The following is a 9,767-nucleotide window of genomic DNA, read 5'->3' on the forward strand; positions in this document are numbered from 1 at the left end:
TTAAATATAGTACATCAATAATATTACCGTATCAGTAATTGAGCCAGTATTTAATAACTAATGTGTCCCAATAAAATTTATTTTAATATTGATTCCAACAGTGTTAAGTAATTAATATCAGAAACCCATAATGGTTGAAACGTGTAACGCGCGTTCACAGCTTCCGAATATTCAGTGCGAACTGATTGGTTGAATGTTTCAGTGCTAAGTACCATATTTGGAAACCCCTCGCTCTTGTTGTTCCAAATATGGTACTTAGCAAATCGAATATTCAGAAGCTTGTTTCCCAGCACACAAGGGGCCGTTACACGTTTCAACCCTTATGGGTTTCTGTTAATATACATTGATTTAGGATGATGGAACATCACACACCATTTTGTGTTCCGACATTAAATTTTTTTTTTACTTCATTCTTGGTGTATGGCAACTTATAGTAACTGCAAAAAACTTGCAGAAGAAATTGAAGAGAAGGTATACCTGAATATTATGGCTGTTTTGTGTGTCAAAAAGTTTAATTGACCTGGTTTTTGTTTATTTTTGCTGCCATTCCTTGCACACAGTCACATGTCTCATAAAACTTGAATGTGCAGACAAAGGTAAAATAATTCACCATACAAAGTTTAAAGAATTGTTATATTTGTATTATTTATTAAATGGGATTCCAAAAGCAGAAAGATGCAAATAGTGACACACACACCCATGCAAGGCAGCCACACAAGGGAATGAAAATTTTAAAATATACATTATTTACAAATATAATGTATAATTACTTATCATGTAAATCATCATGAACAAAATTATTTTACAATAATTACTTGTCATGTAAATTTTACTATACAGTTTGTAAATATCTTTAAAATTTCAATTACTACAGTTTCCCTCAAATTTAAAGTAAGAAATTTATCAAATCGAAAAGTGCAGTGCAAAGTTGTGGTAAGCAGGCATTTTTATTTGTAAATATTACTACACTAACTAAACATTTTTTATGTAATTAAGTATAATTTTTAATAGCTGGGACTACTATTTGTTTCAATAAAAGCAAGAGTCTTACTTGCAGTACATTGCATTTAAGAATGCATTGCAACTGGATAGAGTTGAATCATCGCATCTCAAAGTGCCAAGTTTCGATGGAAATTAGGTTTACTTTCACAGGGCATTTTCGTGCGCCCTGCCACTTTTGAAGGAAAACTTTCAAAGCAGTTCGATTCTTCACAAATATGTGCTTTCCATACTAATGGCGATCGCTGGACCAAGACATATTTGCTGAGATTTGACCGAAAGTAACGTGAACACTGACGCCATTGTCTGATTTGGGGTAAGAAAATTTCAGTTGCGCGTCAAATATACACGGTTGTAGTTCACATTTCAAGAGGAGAAAAGACAAAAAAATGTCCAGACGGTATGAAAATCACACATTAACAATACAGAGACTTTTGATGTCTTAGTCCAGAGAAAATAACACTTGATGGTGGAAAAAACAAGCACTGTTTCGTCGACAAAGAAAAGCACTTTGGTAAACGAAGAAGTCGAAACGTCGGGGTTCAGTATTCGCTGTGCCACTTTTACCGGGAATATCTCTTGTCAAACCTTATCTTTGGCTCACAAAATATCGCCTGTTGACGGCTTTTCGTGGACCAACGTCGGAGACAAAAGTCCTGTACTTTTAATGACAGAGTTCGGTTTAAACAGAAAAAGCTATAAACCGATTGACATTTTGCAAAATGACTCTTTCGTCCGGATAGAATGTATTCGCGTCAAAGACAGAACAAACGAAATTCTTCTGTCATGTTTTTCTGTTACTTACCTTAACTCCATTCATTGATAAACTTTAAGCTGTGACATCCTTTGAACGGATTACCAGCTCATTTACCACTGACGCGCCATAAGCAAATCCCGTCAACCTGGCAAATTTGTTTTGCATTCACTTCAAGCGCGGGTATCCACGTGAAAAAACCACAGCCGAAAATTTTAATGCCGGTTCCAGTTACTTTAATGCGTAACATTATTCAATATTGTGATTTGCACATTCAATCATGACCATACGCGTTGCGAATAAGGTAGACTTTTTCCAACTTCGCGCAATCCTTTGACTAGTCTGAGCACACTGCATCATTCTAAAACAGCCGATCTAAACATGTTTCGTTTCATCCGAGATAAAGGACTTTCCCAAGTAGAAGGAATTGCCGAGGTCTTTCTAGCTTTTGTCCATCTCCTTTCGGTATTTGTACCACAAGTGCATAGATAGCATTGAAAGTGAATGCAATAAAAACTTCAACTAGCGACAGCCCGCGTTCTAAGACTCAACTAATCACAATGCAAATACTAGATGCTTCTATGAAGCATACACTGGCTTGCCTGTGGTACGTGCTACGGAAAATCAGAAGGCACTGAATTCTGTGGTATTGAAATACAGCATTCCAGTCTCTGAAGAATAACAAATAAAAGAGAAGCGAGAAACATTGGCTTCTGGGCTGACATGTTGATAATTTTCAAGTTCCCTCACAACTTCTTTTCACCACAAGTGTGATAATAATAATAATAATAATAATAATAATAATAATAATAATAATAATTTTATTGCTTCTATAGCGCATGATACATGAGAAGATGCTCTCGTGCGCTTTACAATGACAAAAACTAGAATTCTACTATTTACAATCAAATCAGTTACATGAAAAATGGAAAAATCTAAAGCTAATTAATATTCCAACTATAAAATTGCATAATATTAACTATAAATTCATACTTGATCAGATATTCTATAAATTATAAGCTTTCCGAAATAAATGAGTCTTAAGGGCTTTCTTGAATGTTTGTACGTTTTGAGAATGGCGGACTGCACGTGGTAATTTGTTCCATAAAGCTGGTGCAGCCGCTACAAAGCTACGATCACCTAATGTCTTTAGAGTTTTTACTCGAGGAGGCTGAAGAAGAAGCTCATTAGTAGATCTAAGATTATATGTACACTGAGTCCTTAGGGTGATCAATTCAATTAAATACGCTGGTGCAAGACCATGGATTGCCTTAAAAGTAATGAGCAGTATCTTAAACTGAATACGAAATTTAATGGGTAACCAATGTAACATTTTAAGGGAGGGGGAAATGTGATCGAAACAACCTACGTTACAAATAAGTCTTGCTGCTGAATTTTGTACCCGTTGGAGTTTGTAAAGTTCGGTGGCTGGTAGACCATATAGAATACTGTTACAATAGTCCAAGCGACTCGTGACAAGGGCATTTACCAGGATCTGCGTGGTTTCACGACTGAGGAATTTCCTAATTTTTCTTATGTTATACAAGTGAAAGAAGGCAGATTTGCATAGGCGATTGATGTGGCTGTTTAGTTTGAGCTGATTATTATAGTATCAGGCGAAGAAGAAAGGAGACTCCGATCGAGTAACGCAAACTAGCACGAGGTTTATTCAAGATGGCCGACCTATCGATCCCAGCATGCAATGGCTAATCCTACATCTCCCCCTCAAAAGGGAAAGCTATGAAATTATAACAAAACGAACAACAACAGGAATACGAACAACAAATCAAAATGTTCATGTGAAGCCCTGAGGCACACACAGTTCAATGTTCAACTAAAGATTCAAGCGTTCTGGAGGTCTCACAGCTCTTCCCGACCGGGTCGTCAGGACCACAGGGCTTGGACTTCGCGGAGGTACGCACTCATCCAACGTTGTTGCTAGGGTGGCTACTGGGACAGCTGTCTGTGAGGATGGGGGCACCTGCGTAGTCTGAGGCCTCGACGGAGTGCTGGGCACTGGCGATACAGGAATGACAGGTACTAGTGAGGCAGGGGTGACATCACAGGCCGGCATAACTGAGTGTTGTTCGGCTTCAGCTGGTTTTGCTGCGGTTACCAAGGCAGAGCGGTTTCGTCGGAGTGTGCCCCTTTCTGTAGTGACAAGATAAGATCGGGGTTTCTCAGTTTTCCCTGTCACCAGGCCATACCGATCTTGATCTCTTATCCAAACTCGGCCACCCAGTTCAAGTGTTGGCAGTTCCTTTGCTCTGTGACGCCTGTTAAAGTTGCGCTGTTGGTTCAATCGATACAAGCCTTCCTTTTCTTCCACCAACTGGCGATCTTTTATCTGCACGTTAGGGTACAAGTGGGTTGGAAGAGTTGGTAGCTGTGTTTGCAGGCGACGTCCCATCAGTGGTTCACTAGGTGAGTAGCCATTCTGTAGAGGAGTTGATCTGTAAGTCAAGAGGGCGCTGAAGATGTCTTCGTTTTTCCTCAGCATAGACTTCGCTGTGCGAATGGCTCTTTCGACTTCGCCGTTTGCCTGGGGGTATTTTGGCGAACTAGTAACATGTGTGAAATGGTATGCTTCGGCAAACTGTCGAAAAGTCTCTGCGCTATACTGTGGCCCGTTATCCGACATAATCACATCTGGGATTCCATGTGTGGCGAAAACCTCCCTGAGAGCTTTTATAACTGAATGGGAAGTCTCATCAGAGAGTTCTTTGATGTCAAACCACCTCGAGTAATAGTCTACCACGATGATGTATTTTCTTCCTTGAAAATCATACAGGTCTGTTGCTACCCTCTCCCAGGGGCGGCCTGGGAAGGACGAAGGCAAGAGCGGTTCCCTGGGCGTTGGTTGTTCCTTGGCACAGGTGTGGCATCGGGTGATCAACTCACCAATTTGTGTGGAGAGTCCCGGCCACCATACGGAAGTGCGTGCCCTGGATCTACACTTAGTCAAACCCAGGTGACCAGTATGAATGCAGTCGAGGATTTGTAGTCGCATGTTCCTCGGAATGACTATACGATCATCGTACAGGAGTAAGTCGTCAACAATCGTGAGGTGGCTTCTGTTCTCCCAATATGGGCGCAGTAACGGCTGGTGAGGCAAGTAAGGGGGCCATCCGTGAAGGCAATACGATCTTAAAAGGGAGCATTCTTCGTCTACCTTCTGCGCATCCCTTATCTGCTGTAGTCGGTTGGGCGTGGCTGGGAGATAGGAAGTGGTCGGAGTTGAAAAGGCCTCTACTTCTTCGACAAGCAGCTTATCTTCTATCCCTGGTAGGCCAGCAGGAGCACGTGAGAGTGTATCTGCAGTAACTTGATGTTTTCCTGGCACATATTGAACTTGATAGCTGTATCTCATAAGTCTCAGGCGGAATCGCAGGATACGGGGGGGCATCTTTGACAGCTCTGATGAATTCAGGAGTACAGTAAGCGGTTTGTGGTCTGTCTCCAGGGTGAAAGGGATGCCGAGCACATAATCAGAGAACCTCTCACTAGCCCATGTTGTCGCGAGGGCTTCCTTTTCAATTACGGCATAACGTTTCTCTGTGTCACTGAGAGATCTTGACGCGTAACACACCGGGCGGCGCTCTCCGTCATCCTGAACTTGAAATAAGACCGCACCAATTCCTGTGTTGGAAGCATCCGCTGAAATGATCGTTGGACGGTTTGGATTGTAATGTGCCAGGACTGTCGGTGACACTAACGCTTGCTTGATCTGCTCAAAGGCTTTTTGCTGGGGTTCAGCCCAAACCCAAACACTGTCTTTACGTAATAATTGACGAAGGGGGTCACTGAGGTCAGCCAGGTTGGGAATAAATTTTCCCAGGTGGTTGACCATTCCCATGAATCGCTGTATCCCCGAGACATCTGAAGGGACTGGGAATTGGGTCACAGCAGTGGTCTTCTGTGGGTCCGCGTGGAGTCCAGCACTATCAATGATGTGAGCGAGAAATCTGATGGATGATCGTGAAAACTCACATTTGTCATTAAGGGTCAACCCAGCTTCTTGTAAGCGGTGGAGAACAGCTCGTACGCGTCCATCATGTTCCGACTGGTCTACCCCGTGAATGAGAACATCGTCCATGTGACAGAGGGTCTCTTCCAAGCCATCAAGTATCTTGAACATGGTGCGTTGGAAGATCTCTGGGGCGGAGCTGATACCAAATGGGAGTCTGTTGAAACAAAAGCGTCCAAATGGGGTGACAAAGGTTGTGAGCAGTTTTGATTTGGCATCCAAGGGAATCTGCCAAAACCCACTGTTGGCGTCAAGTTTGGAGAATATCTTACTGTCTCCCAGTTTAGCAAGGTTCTCATCCACTGAAGGTATTGGGTGTATCTCACGCTGGACTGCTTTGTTAAGGTGAGTCAGGTCAACACAGATACGCACACTGCCATTTGGTTTAAGGACAGGGACGATACCTGCACACCACTCAGTTGGCTCTGTTACAGGCGAGATCACTCCTTGCAGAAGCATTGTTTCTATTTGACTTTTTACCTTTGGAATCAGTGGATGGGGAATCTTTCTAGGATTGTAGAGACAGAAAGGCTTAGCATCAGGGCGAAGTGTTATGTGGCATTCAGTCTTAAGCTTTCCCAGTCCGCTGAAGAGTGATGGAAATTCGGCTTTGAAATCTGTTGGTCCCGTGGTCACTTCTTCGACATCTTTGTCAACACGTCTTATGAGTCCTAGTTCGACACAAGCTCTCCTGCTGAGTAACGAGCTCTTCTGATTATACACCACATATATAGGCTCAGTTAACTTTGATTGTCTGTACTGAAGAGTTGCATAGAACAGACCTTTCACAGGCAGTCGAGTATTTCCAGGACCGCATAGAACCTGGGATGTCTTGGTTAATTCAACATCTTGTAGCCACTGGACATCATCGCTAAGGACAGTCACTGCTGCCCCCGTGTCAAGCTTGAAGCGTGTTGTACGACCGTTCACTCCTATTTGTGCAGACCAATAGTTCTTCTCACAACCGATCTCACCGAGGAAGTGTATGTCTTCCTCCTCTTGTTCTTCTACTGCATGTACCTTTCTCGGATAAGGTTTCTTGCTGAGACAGACAGACTGAAAATGTCCCTTCTTGTTGCAGTTGTTACAAATAGTGTCTCTAGCTGGGCAATACTTCCTGTCGTGGGTCTGGCGGCCACACCAAAAACAGGGACGGTCATTCTTGGAGGGCTCTTTCATGTATCCTTCGTTTCGGTTACGGGCAGGTGGGTTGTTTGTGGCTTGTTGTTTGTTGTGAGGGCGTGGCTGACTGACGAAATCAACTTCATTTTGAGGTTCTACCCCACGGACAATGGTTCGATTTTGTTTTCTTGCTTCGGCTTGTCGGCTTATGCGAGCAGCGTCCGCAAGAGTGAGGTCAGATTTAGCTTGTAGGCGGTCAGACAGTGTATCATCGAGGACTCCAACAATAATTCTGTCTCTTATAAGTTCATCTTTCAGAGTTCCGTAATCACAATTTTCGGCGAGGCGGTATAAATCTTGAATAAAGGTGTCCACGGATTCACCGGGGTTTTGTCTTCGTCGATTGAACCGAGCTCGTTCGACGATAATATTGCGGCGAGCTGCAAAATAGCCATTCAGGGCAGTTTTGACGTCGTCGAAGGAAGCGATTTCTTCGTTTATGTTTAACGTTTTGACGATGTCATCCGCACAATCCCCCATTGCATAAAGAAATGTTCCAACCTGTTCCTGGTTTGATTTGTTTTGAAGGCCAGAAGCGATCCGATAACGCTCAAAATGTCGAAGCCATTTGGGCCACATGTCTGCTTGATGCGGGTTGTTTGCTCCTTGGAACTTGCTCGGGAGCGGGAGAGAGTTTACAGGCTGTATAGGCGGGTTAACGGGTGGAGGCGGATTTTCAACTGCAGGAGCATCTCCGGGTTGGTTTTCCATTCTGTTTTACGGGTTTGGAGGGTTCAAGACCGCTGCCACCATATAGTATCAGGCGAAGAAGAAAGGAGACTCCGATCGAGTAACGCAAACTAGCACGAGGTTTATTCAAGATGGCCGACCTATCGATCCCAGCATGCAATGGCTAATCCTATAATTATCGAGCCAGTATCCGAGGTTCTTGACTTCAGAAGACGAGGAGACTTCCACCGTTCCCACATTGATCGAATCAATGTTGACTTTCGCCAGTTGCTGCCTAGTCCCAAGTGTGCCCTATGAGCATCCGAAAACTTTGTAATACTAAACTTCACTGAAGTCAAGCCCTGTTTCGCGGGGTTAGTGTTGGGATGGGAGACCAAAGCAATAAACCCCTCATAAAAAACAGAAACATCTGACCGAAAATACTATTAACGCTAACAAATGCGAACTCAGCAAGGTACAGATTCTGGTAGCTTGCTTTATGCAAAACAAATATTGATGAAAAAGCAAATAAATATTGATACACAGTTTTCAGAAAGAGCAGAAGGAAGTTTCCCGGACGGTCGATCGAGAATAAAATATTTACGACATGAAAACAACATTAATTTTGAACCGTGAATATATAAAAAGTTACGATCAGCGACAAACATTTTGGGAGATTTTTGCTACGTTTAAGTAAATTGCAAAATCGAAAATTTAACTAAAGGCATCCGGCTAGGCGTACATCTCTGCGACTCGATACCGCTTGCACCAACTTTAAGATCAGGAACTTTCTTCTTCAGGAAACTTTCACAGTTCTGTGCTTCTCTCCTTTGGCATTTGGTTGCAGTGCAGTTCATATCATGATTTTCACATATTTGTTCATTTAGTACACATTTGTTCTCAACATATAAACTTTCTTTCAGTTTGCGGACCAACCCCGGCCAAAACAATCGCTCAACAGCATCTTTTAGTGTGGGTCTACCGCAAACGGCGTGTGCATAAGTGAGTTGTTTGAGCGTTCCGAGGAAGAAGCTTAATACAACAAAAAGCAATATGCTCACAAACGACATACTGTCATGGGCTACACACTTCGCCACAACTTGATCGCGCAAACAAATGATATTTGGTATGATCACGCTCAATCATATGGTTTTGCCTGTCAATAAAAGGCATTATTATACTTATTATACTTAGGATCGAAATTCTCCAATCACAATTAGCTATTTTAACAACTTGTTTCCTCAGAAGGACGTCTCTGAAGCTGCCCAATCAAAACATGACGACCTCTATCCACTTAGTGCTATAAATTCACACAAACCACCAACACCTGCTTCCCTTCGTTTATTTCAGGAGGGGTTAGTTAGTATCTGTCTATCGTTAGAATCTCTCGACTCCTGTCTCGTGTTGCTATCGCACACCCACTAAAATTCGCTCATTCCTGGTCGTTTTATTCCTACTCGTTTAGAACCAAACAACTACCTCCTAAATGTCAACACCAGTAAATGATCACGCAAACGAAGCCAATGGCGAGAAATAATATTTCAACTGAATAGCTTGAAATAAAATTTGCGCGAAATCTCTCTCTTTAAAAAAGTTAAAGAAATATAAGGGCCGTTTATACGAGAGAAAATAAAACGCGAACAGCCCATATAAATGATGCAAAATCTACGTTCACAGCTTTCTCAAGCCCCGGCTTATCCTGGCCTGGGAGTTTATACTCGTATAAATAGGGGTTTCGACAAAACACTGACCCCCGGTTAACTCACCCCCTTACTGACCCCCCTACTGACCCCCTAAAAAATTCAATGGGAAAATGAATACTGCTTACTTAAGCCTCAACATCCCTTTTTAAACAGCATTGTTCAACAGTATTTAAGTCTAAGCACCCATATTAAAAAGGTTAGTTTTCGATTATTGTTGTGATGGCCGATTACTTCATGTAAGCTAACCTTTTTAAAATGGGTGCTTAGACTTAAATATTGCTGAACAATGCTGTTTAAAAAGGGTTTTTGACGCTTAAGTAAGCAGTATTCATTTTCCCATTGATTTTATAGGGGGTCAGTAGGGGGGTCAGTAGGGGGGTCAGTTGACTGGGGGTCAGTGTTTTGTCGAAACCCTATAAATAGTTCCTTTCGC

Source organism: Montipora foliosa, chromosome 6, assembly GCF_036669935.1.
Source record: "Montipora foliosa isolate CH-2021 chromosome 6, ASM3666993v2, whole genome shotgun sequence".
Lineage (NCBI taxonomy): Eukaryota > Metazoa > Cnidaria > Anthozoa > Scleractinia > Acroporidae > Montipora > Montipora foliosa.